The following is an 11,472-nucleotide window of genomic DNA, read 5'->3' on the forward strand; positions in this document are numbered from 1 at the left end:
AGGGTACATTATGTTGTATGAGATGATACAAGGGAGTGGATCAACATTGTCCACAAAGTAGAAAGTTAAGAACCATTTTTGTTTACATTTTCATACAGAAAAATGATAGACAGTAATGTCAAACTGCAACATCAAACCGCAAACTCACAGAAGTACAGAAACAATGATCATCGTATAAAAAAGGCAATGATGCAAAAGAGAATGGATTTGTAATCCTGTGTTGGTTTTACATAAAGTTTCTATGTCACTAGTCAATATCACAGTCACTTCCTATTTTTAGTTGTAGACTGGGGTCCGCGCTTTGAACCAAGATCTGTTAAGCTTTCCTACGCTTTGAGTCAAGCTTCGCTGAGCTTTGTCACGCTTTGATACGCTTTGATACGCTCTTGGTTGTCACGTTGTGTAAATTGTACATAAAAACAGAATACAATGATTTGCAAATCCTTTTCAACCTATATTCAATTGAATAGACGGCAAAGACAAGATACTTAACGTTCTAACAGGTCAACTTTATTTTTTTTGCAAATATTAGCTCATTTGGATTTTGATGCCTCCAACATGTTTCAAAAAAGCTGGCACAAGTGGCAAAAAAGACTGAGAAAGTTGAGGAATGCCCATCAAAGACTTATTTGGAACATCCCACAGGTGAACAGGCTAATTGGGAACAGGTGGGTGCCATGATTGGGTATAAAAAGCAGCTTCCATGAAATGCTCAGTCGTTCACAAACAAGGACGGGGCGAGGGTCGCCACTTTGTCAACAAATGCGTGAGCAAATTGTCGAACAGTTTAAGAACAACATTTCTCAACGAGCTCTTGCAAGGAATTTATCTACGGTTCGTAATATCAAAAGATTCAGAGAATCTGGAGAAATCACTGCACGTAAGCGATGATATTATGGACATTTGATCCCTCAGGCGGTACTGCATCAAAAAGCGACATCAGTGTGTAAAGGATATCACCACATGGGCTCAGGAACACTTCAGAAAACCACTTTCAGTAACTACAGTCGGTCGCTACATCTGTAAGTGCAAGTTAAAACTCTCCTATGCAAAGCGAAAGCCATTTATCAACAACACCCAGAAACGCCGCCAGCTTTGCTGGGCCCGAGCTCATCCAAGATGGACTCATGCAAAGTGGAAAAGTGTTCTGTGGTCTCACAGGTCTACATTTCAAATTGTTTTTGGAAACTGTGGACGTCGTATCCTCCGGGCCAAAAGAACCCTGTTATAGGCGCAAAGTGTAAAAGCCAGCATGTGTGATGGTATGGGGGTGTATTAGGAGATCACCACATGGGCTCAGGAACACTTCAGAAAACCACTTCCAGTAAGTACAGTCGGTCGCTACATCTGTAAGTGCAAGTTAAAACTCTCCTATACAAAGCGAAAGCCATTTATCAACAACACCCAGAAACGCCGCCGGCTTTGCTGGGCCCGAGCTCATCCAAGATGGACTGATGCAAAGTGGAAAAGTGTTCTGTGGTCTCACAGGTCCACATTTCAAATTGTTTTCGGAAACTGTGGACGTCGTGTCCTCCGGACCAAAGAGGAAAAGAACCATCCGGATTGTTATAGGCGCAAAGTGTAAAAGCCAGCATGTGTGATGGTATGGGGGTGTATTAGTGCCCAAGACATGGGTAACTTACACATCTGTGAAGGCACCATTAATGCTGAAAGGTACATGCAGGTTTTGGAGCAACATATGTTGCATCCAAGCAACGTTACCATGGACGCCCCTGCTTATTTCACAAGTGTGTGGGTGTGTGGTTGGTTGTGTGATGTACACAGAACATCAATTTCCACACTTCTATTAGCCCCGGGTCCAGTGGACCCGGACATCTTGTATGTAATATAAATGTGTAGGGGGGGTGTATGGTGTGTGGTCATTAAATATGTGTTCTGATATATGTTCTTCACAGAAAATGAGCCAAAGTCAGTGAGTCTCAGTTTGAAAAATTAATTAATTGTATCATTTTTCTTTTAATAAAAAAATGAAAACGGGTCCCACAGACCCGAACGCCACACAAGGGCTAAACATGCCTCTGAATGTTGCATTATTGAAAAACCTCTTAAAGCTGCAAATCCACACGTGCATGAATCACAAAATCAGTTGATTCCTTTTAGTGAATTATATTTACATAGCGCTTTTCTCTAGTGACTCAAAGCGCTTTTACACAGTGAAACCCATTAGCTAAGTCAGTGTTTTTCAACTTTTGTTAAGCCGAGGCTCATTTTTTGGCGTTGACAAAATGCGGAGGCACACCACCAGCAGACATCATTGAAAAATGAAACTCAGTTGACAGTAAAAAGTCGTTGGATATGACTTTAAAGCAGGGGTCACCAACGCGGTGCCCGCGGGCACCAGGTAGCCCGTAAGGACCAGATGAGTAGCCTGCTGGCCTGTTCTAAAAATAGCTCAAATAGCAGCACTTACCAGTGAGCTGCCTCTATTTTTTTAATTGTATTTATTTACCAGCAAACTGGTCTCGCTTTGCCCGACATTTTTAATTCTAAGAGAGACAAAACTCAAATAGAATTTGAAAATCCAAGAAAATATTTTAAAGACTTGGTCTTCGCTTGTTTAAATAAATTCATTAATTTTTTTACTTTGCTTCTTATAACTTTCAGAAAGACAACTTTAGAGAAAAAATACAACCTTAAAAATGATTTTAGGATTTTTAAACACATATACCTTTTTACCTTTTAAATTCCTTCCTCTTCTTTCCTGACAATTTAAATCAATGTTCAAGTAAATTTATTATTTTTATTGTAAAGAATAATAAATACATTTTAATTTAATTCTTCATTTTAGCTTCTGTTTTTTCGACGAATATTTGTGAAATATTTCTTCAAACTTATGATTACAATTTAAAAAAAAATATTCTGGCAAATCTAGAAAATCTGTAGAATCAAATTTGAATCTAATTTTAAAGTCTTTTGAATTTCTTTTAAAATTTTTGTTCTGGAAAATCTAGAAGAAATAATGATTTGTCTTTGTTAGAAATATAGCTTGGTCCAATTTGTTATGTATTCTAACAAAGTGTAGAGTGGATTTTAACCTATTTAAAACATGTCATCAAAATTCTAAAATTAATCTTAATCAGGAAAAATTACTAATGATGTTCCATAAATTATTTTTTAAATTTTTTCAAAAAGATTCGAATTAGCTAGTTTTTCTCTTCTTTTTTCGGTTGAATTTTTAATTTTAAAGAGTCAAAATTGAAGATAAACTATGTTTCAAAAATTAATTGTCTTTTTTTTTCATGTTTTCTCCTCTTTTAAACCGTTCAATTAAGTGTAAATATCATTAATTATTAATTATAACATAGAGTTAAAGGTAAATTGAGCAAATTGGCTATTTCTGGCAATTTATTTAAGTGTGTATCAAACTGGTAGCCCTTCGCATTAATCACTACCCAAGAAGTAGCTCTTGCTTTCAAAAAGGTTGGTGACCCCTGCTTTAAAGCATAACCAAGCATGCATCACTATAGCTCTTGTCTCAAAGTAGGTGTACTGTCACCACCTGTCACATCACACCCTGACTTATTTGGACTTTATTGCTGTTTTCCCTGTGTGTAGTGTTTTAGTTCTTGTCTTGCGCTCCTATTTTGGTGGCTTTTTCTCTTTTTTTGGTATTTTCCTGTAGCAGTTTCATGTCTTCCTTTGAGCGATATTTCCCCGCATCTACTTTGTTTTAGCAATGAAGAATATTTCAGTTGTTTTTATCCTTCTTCGTGGGGACATTGTCGATTGTCATGTCATGTTCGGATGTACTTTGTGGACGCCGTCTTTGCTCCCCAGTAAGTCTTTGCTGTCGTCCAGCATTCTGTTTTTGTTTACTTTGTAGCCAGTTCAGTTTTAGTTTCGTTCTGCATAGCCTTCCCTAAGCTTCAATGTGTCACGATCTGTGGTCTGGATCATGTTTTTGTTATATTCTGTTAGTTTTAAGACTCCAAGAGTTCCTGTTTTTGTGCACCTTTGTTTGTTTTAGTTTCCATGGCGACTTAGTTTCACCTGCCTCTGGTGTTCGGGACACGCACCAGCTCTAATCAAGAGACCATTATTGTCTTTGCCAGTCAGTCGGCCTGGCGTCATTGCTTGTTTCATGCGATACCATAGTTCATGTTGCTCCTTTTCATGACCGATTCCATAGTTCATGCTATTTGTTTCATGCCACAGTTTAGTGAGGTTTTCATGTCTATAGTTCCGTGTTTCATGTCCCGTGCGATAGGCATGCTTGCCTTCGGGTTGTTTTCTGTTTTTGTACTTTGTTGAGTTAGTTGAATAATTAAATATGTTCCTACCTGCAAGCCTTGTCCGGAATAGTCCGATTGCATCCCGGGAGAACAAACCTCGCAGTAAGCTGCGAAAACCACGTCGTAACACAATGCCTTTTCTCAGGGGCACTCACCTTTTTGTTTTTTTTTTGGTTTAAGCATAAGATACCTTTTTACCTGCTGTTTCCGACATCTACAAAGCAATTAGCTACCAGCTGCCACCTACTGATATGGAAGAGTATTACACGGTTACTCTGCCGAGCTCTAGACAGCACCGACACTCAACAACAACACACCATTTGCAGACTATAATTACTGCTTTGCAAAAAATATTTTTAACCCAAATAGGTGAAATTACATCATCTCCCACGGCACACCAGACTGTATCTCACAAAGTCACATTTTTAAACCTACTTTTTGTTCGTTCGGAAGGGTTTTCCAAGATTGCAAATGAAACCCTACCCCACCCTCGGTCAAAATAATCCGTTTACATGGTTAGGTACACCTGTCACTCTTGGCTCCATTCAGAGCTGCATGATTATTTGTTTTAAATCAGTTTTTAGCAGCTTTTATGTGACTGCATGTTTTTGTGGTTCCTCCAACCAACGTCAGACTTTAGGGTCTAATTCCATTTTGTGCTGGTCCGTCTTTACAAAACTAAACTAAAATGTCACACTCACGGAAGTATTTATTTTATAAACATCAGAGCAAGCGGGAGGACGTTAGACAAGAATGAATAACACAATGCAGCAGCCATTAGAGTCTCACAGCCGGCCCATATAGGTACGTCCGTCAATCAGTGACATCACTGGTTCCCCGCTGTTGAAGAAATACTGCATAACGTCGCAGGCGGAGGTCTGCAAAACTGCGTTTAGTCGTGCTGCAGATTACATTTTTTAGTGCGATAAATCACTGCATTATCCACCGCCGTCACCGCCATTTGAGTGACGTGCATTTTTCCGAATTGTTGTGCCTCGCGTTCTGTGCCTCCTATCCAATTAAAAGTACAAACCCCGTTTCCGTATGAGTTGGGAAATTGTGTTAGATATAAATATAAAGGGAATACAATGATTTGCAAATCCTTTTCAACCCATATTCAATTACATGCACTACAAAGACAACATATTGTTTGATGTTTTTTTTTGCAAATAATAATTAACTTAGAATTTCATGGCTCCAACACGTGCCAAAGTAGTTGGGAAAGGGCATGTTCACCACTGTGTTACATGGCCTTACCTTTTAACAACATTCAAACGATTGGGAACTGAGGAAACTAATTGTTGAAGCTTTGAAAGTTGAATTCTTACCCATTCTTGTTTTATGTAGAGCTTCAGTCGTTGAACAGTCCGGGGTCTCAGCTGTCGTATTTTATGCTTCATAATGCGCCACACATTTTGGATGGGAGACAGGTCTGGACTGCAGGTGGGCCAGGAAAGTACCCGCACTCTTTTTTTTACGAAGCCACGCTGTTGTAACACGTGCTGAATGTGGCTTGGTATTGTCTTGCTGAAATAAGCAGGGGCGTCCATGAAAAAGACAGTGCTTAGATGGCGGCATATGTTGCTCCAAAACCTGTATGTACCTTTCAGCATTAATGGCGCCTTCACAGATGTGTAAGTTACCCATGCCTTGGGCACTAATGCACCCCCATACCATCACACATGCTGGCTTTTCAACTTTGCGTCGATAACAGTCTGGATGGTTCGCTTCCCCTTTGGTCCGGATGACACGATGTCGAATATTTCCAAAAACAATTTGAAATGTGGACTCGTCAGACCACAGAACACTTTTCCACTTTGCATGAGTCCATCTTAGATGATCTCGGGCCCAGAGAAGCCGGCGGCGTTTCTGGGTGTTGTTGATAAATGGCTTTCGCCTTGCATAGGAGAGTTTTAACTTGCACATACAGATGTAGCGACCAACTGTAGTTACTGAAAGTGGGTTTCTGAAGTGTGCCTGAGCCCATGTGGTGATATCCTTTAGAGCAGGGGTCACCAACCTTTTTGAAACCAAGAGCTACTTCTTGGGTAGTGATTAATGCGAAGGGCTACCAGTTTGATACACACTTAAATAAATTGCCAGAAATAGCCAATTTGCTCAATTTACCTTTAACTCTATGTTATTATTAATAATTAATGATATTTCCACTTAATTGAACGGTTTAAAAGAGGAGAGAACACGAAAAAAATGACAATTAAATTTTGAAACATAGTTTATCTTCAATTTCGACTCTTTAAAATTAAAAATTCAACCGAAAAAAAGAAGAGAAAAACTAGCTAATTCGAATCTTTTTGAAAAAATTAAAAAAAGAATTTATGGAACATCATTAGTAATTTTTCCTGATTAAGATTAATTTTACAATTTTGATGACATGTTTTAAATAGGTTAAAATCCAATCTACACTTTGTTAGAATATATAACAAATTGGACCAAGCTATATTTCTAACAAAGACAAATCATTATTTGTTCTAGATTTTCCAGAACAAAAAATTTAAAAGAAATTCAAAAGACTTTGAAATAAGATTTAAATTTGATTCTACAGATTTTCTAGATTTGCCAGAATATTTTTTTTGAATTTTAATCATAATAAGTTTGAATAAATATTTCACAAATATTCTTCGTCGAAAAAACAGAAGCTAAATTGAAGAATTAAATTAAAATGTGTTTATTATTCTTTACAATAAAAAAAATTTTTTTACTTGAACATTGATTTAAATTGTCAGGAAAGAAGAGGAAGGAATTTAAAAGGTAAAAAGGTATATGTGTTTAAAAATCCTAAAATCATTTTTAAGGTTGTATTTTTTCTCTAAAATTGTCTTTCTGAAAGTTATAAGAAGCAAAGTAAAAAAATTTATGAAATTATTTAAACAAGTGAAGACCAAGTCTTTAAAATATTTTCTTGGATTTTCAAATTCTATTTGAGTTTTGTCTCTCTTAGAATTAAAAATGTCGAGCAAAGCGAGACCAGCTTGCTAGTAAATAAATAAAATTTAAAAAATAGAGGCAGCTCACTGGTAAGTGCTGCTATTTGAGCTATTTTTAGAACAGGCCAGCGGGCTACTCATCTGGTCCTTACGGGCTACCTGGTGCCCGCGGGCACCACGTTGGTGACCCCTGCTTTAGAGATTGATGTCGGTTTTTGATACAGTGCCGTCTGAGGGATGGAAGGTCATGCCGGCCATGCCGCTTATGTGGAGTGATTTCTCCAGATTCGCTGAACCTTTTGATGATATTACGGACCGTAGATGTTGAAATCCCTAAATTTCTTGCAATTGCGCTTTGTCATGTCTGTTGATCATGTTTTTGTTTGGCCATGTGCTGTTTGTTTTTTGGACTCTTTTTAGTTCCTGGTTGCACTTCCTTGTTTGTTTGTTACCTTGACAACCCATTAGTTTTCACCTGTCATGTCACGCACCTGTTTCACGTTTTGAGTTACGCACCTGTTTTCACCAATCATGTCTGTATTATTTAAGTCCGTTGTTTTCTGTTAGTCGGTCTGGCGACATCACATTTATGCCCTGCACACTTTTTCATCACTCTGCTTCATGCCTTGTTCTCAGTTCCATGCCAAGTAAGTTTTTGTTTATTAGTGCCACAGTTAGTGTTTTTGTTTCATTGTTCATAGTTTCGTCCGTTGTGCAAGTTTTGTGTTTATAGCCAAGTTTTGTACTTCCGCCATTGTGCGCGCCTTTTGTTTGCTTCCTTTTTTTGTAGTTTGTTAGTGTTAAAATAAAAGATGCATCTCAATTCACGTCTTGCCCGCGCCAACTTTCCGTTGCCTTCCGGGAAAACAAAACCCAAGGACCAAGTCCTGACACACTTTGAGAAACGTTGTTTTTAAACTGTTTGACTATTTGCTCACGCAGTTGTGGACAAAGTGGTGTACCTCGCCCCATCCTTTCTTGTGAAAGACTGAGCATTTTTTGGGAAGCTGTTCTTATACCCAATCATGGCACCCACCTGTTCCCAATTAGCCTGCTCACCTGTGGGATGTTCCAAATAAGTGTTTGATGAGCATTCCTCAACTTTATCAGTAACCGATATTATCGGCCGATAAATGCGTTAAAATGTAATATCGGAAATTATCGGTATCGGTTTTTTTATCAGTATCGTATTTTAAAAAAAAAAATTTTTTTTTTTTTTTTTTATTAAATCCACATAAAAACACAAGATACACTTACAATTAGTGCACCAACCCAAAAAACCTCCCTCCCCCATTTACACTCATTCACACAAAAGGGTTGTTTCTTTCTGTTATTAATATTCTGCTTCCTACATTATATATCAATATATATCAATACAGTCTGCAAGGGATACAGTCCGTAAGCACACATGATTGTGCGTGCTGCTGCTCCACTAATAGTACTAACCTTTAACAGTTAATTTGACAAATGTTCATTAATTACTAGTTTCTATGTAACTGTTTTTATATTGTTGTACTTTCTTTTTTATTCAAGAAAATGTTTTTAATTTATTTATCTTATTTTATTTGATTCATTTTTTTTAAAAAGTACCTTATCTTCACCATACCTGGTTGTCCAAATTAGGCATAATAATGTGTTAATTCCACGACTGTATATATCTGTTGATATCGGTATCGGTAATTAAAGAGTTGGACAATATCGGCATATCGGATATCGGCAAAAAGCCACTTTCTCAGGGGGAAAAAAAGGTGGGTGAAGTGTCTTGCCCAAGTGACTAGGATGGCAGAAGCGGGGATCGAACCTGGAACGCTCGACCAACCGAGCTATGCCGCCCCTGATTTTTAAACGCGACTGCGGTGGCACACGGAGGCCAACGTCATAAAGAGCTCCTGTCGTCCAAATAGTTGTGGACCTGGTCAAATTGGTCCGTGCTTTTGAAGCCAGCGAAAATGGCAGCACGTGTGTAATTGTAGCATTAAGGGGTTCACTTTTTGATGTGCTATAATTTCTAGCCGTCAGGGAAAAAGTGGGAGTCTGCGAGGTTCTCCCTGATGAGGCTTTGCTGCATGCGCCCCTCTTTGTCCAGACGGCTCCGGGCTCACTCTGTAATTATGGAAATGGAGTGTTTGTATTTATAGGCTAAGCCCGCAAGTGGCTGCAGCTTTTGCCTTCCCTGCAGCTGCAAAACATCACAGTGGAAATCAAGTGTTCATATGTTAAAAAGAAAAAAGTGCTTACACAATAAACCCACTTCTGCTGTGAGGTCTCGCAGGTATTTTCAGAAAGCAAAAAAAAAAGAGTAGGAGGAGTCCTGCTTGATGTTTGCGTTCAGGTTTTAATATTTACAATAAATACACATTCGACTGTATAAAATCCATTGTACATATTTATATAAATTTACGTATAAAATAATGCACAGGACGTCAAGCCCTGATAGTGTACACAAAGAGGGGCTGGGATCACACAAACACAAATAATTAATAATTAGGCCATTCAGTTCATTCATTGAGGCAGTTTTTCTTTGGGTTTGGAAGAAAAAAAAAACATTGTCTTATTAGCACTTCCTGTCAACAAGATTGTCTCCTTAAGTGAACAGTAGCAGAGTCATAGAAAGGCACTTCTGTGTCAAACACAGCATTCCAGTTGCGTCGATGCGGAGGAGAGTACATCACATGTGCAGGTGCAATCAAGTACAATATGCTGCGGGGGGGGGGGGGGGGGATTCCAGAAGTTCCAATTCAGATGAAAAGTCGGACGTCAGGATATTTTTGCAGTTCGTTTGCTGGTTACAGCGTCAATCGTTAGTTTGTAAACATCAACCTTTTGACATTTTTAAATAACAGGAATATTAAAATGATGAAGGAATACATTTTTTTACTTTTTGAATGGAACCACGGAAATAAATGAACCTTTCACAGCAATTGAACTGAAGCACCTGTATATTCTGTACAGGACCAGCCCCCTTTTTTTTTTTTTTTTTTTTGGCTGGAGAGCATCTTTTCTCACCCAAAGTAGTACCAGCTACATTATTGGATACAACATTATAGTCTGTAACACTTTAGTATGGGGAACATATTCACCATTAATTAAGTTAAAGTACCAATGATAGTCTCACACGCACTCGGTGTGGTGAAGTTTGTCCTCTGCATTTGACCCATCACCCTTGTTCACCCCCTGGGAGGTGAGGGGAGCAGTGAGGAGCAGCGGTGGCCGCGTCCGGGAATCATTTTTTTTGGTGATTTAACCCCCAATTCCAACCCTTGATGCTGAGTGCCAAGCAGGGAGGTTTTTTTTTTAGTCTTTAGTATGACTCGGCCGGGGTTCGAACTCACGACCTACCCATCTCAGGGCGGACACTCTAACCACTGAGTAGGTCTGAGTACGTTGCTTATTAAAACCTCTAAAGGCTTAGTGGCCACATGCGTGGACAGCACCTATTTTAAAAAATTCCAAAATTGTGTGTGTGAATTGGGGTCTTATGGCCACTTATGTGGACACTTATACTGCCATCTGGTGGTGTCAGAAGAGTATAACATACAATGGAATTTGGAGGGGGGAAAAAAGTGTAAAAATAGGAGTTAGCATGTCACTAAACATGAAGTACACGTTTGTGTACTTATGGACTAAGTACATCATATTAAAGTTAAAGTACCACTGATAGTCACACACACACACACACGAGGTGTGGCGAAATTATTCTCTGCATTTGACCAATCACCCTTGATCACCCCCTGGGAGGTGAGGGGAGCAGTGAGCCGCGCCCAGGAATAATTTTTGGTGATTTAACCCCCAATTCCAACCCTTGATGCTGAGTGCCAAGCAGGGAGGTAATGGCTCCCATTTGTATAGTCTTTGGTATGACTCAGCCGGGGTTCGAACTCACGACCCACTAAGCCACTGAGCAGGTCTGAGTATGTTGCTTATTAAAACCTCTAAAGGTTTAGTGGCCACATGCGTGGACAGCACCTATTTTTAAAAATTCCAAAATTGTGTGTGTGAATTGGGGTCTTATGGCCACTTATGTGGACACTTATACTGCCATCTGGTGGTGTCAGAAGAGTATAACATACAATGGAATTTGGAGGGGGGAAAAAAGTGTAAAAATAGGAGTTAGCATGTCACTAAACATGAAGTACACGTTTGTGTACTTATGGACTAAGTACATCATATTAAAAGATGATTCTTAGTTTTTATTCTAATTCGGGTCCAATAAGCCCAAATAGCAAAGAGAAATAAATAAAAACATGTAAAAAAAACCCAGCTTGGGCCTTAAG

General features: G+C 38.7%; 1 protein-coding gene across 1 annotated transcript in view; it reads right to left on the reverse strand.

Annotated features, from left to right (window-relative positions):
* Nucleotides 1–9,513: 9,513 nt before the first annotated feature.
* Nucleotides 9,514–11,472, reverse strand: part of LOC133631542 (Krueppel-like factor 2) — a 4,133-nt gene continuing 2,174 nt past the window's right edge. Inside the window, exon 3 of the mRNA XM_062023840.1 lies at nt 9,514–11,472. This exon is cut by the window's right edge and continues 686 nt beyond it. The gene's annotated coding sequence lies outside the window, so the exon portion shown is untranslated.

This window comes from Entelurus aequoreus, linkage group LG16 (assembly GCF_033978785.1).
Source record: "Entelurus aequoreus isolate RoL-2023_Sb linkage group LG16, RoL_Eaeq_v1.1, whole genome shotgun sequence".
NCBI classification, from domain to species: Eukaryota; Metazoa; Chordata; class Actinopteri; order Syngnathiformes; family Syngnathidae; genus Entelurus; species Entelurus aequoreus.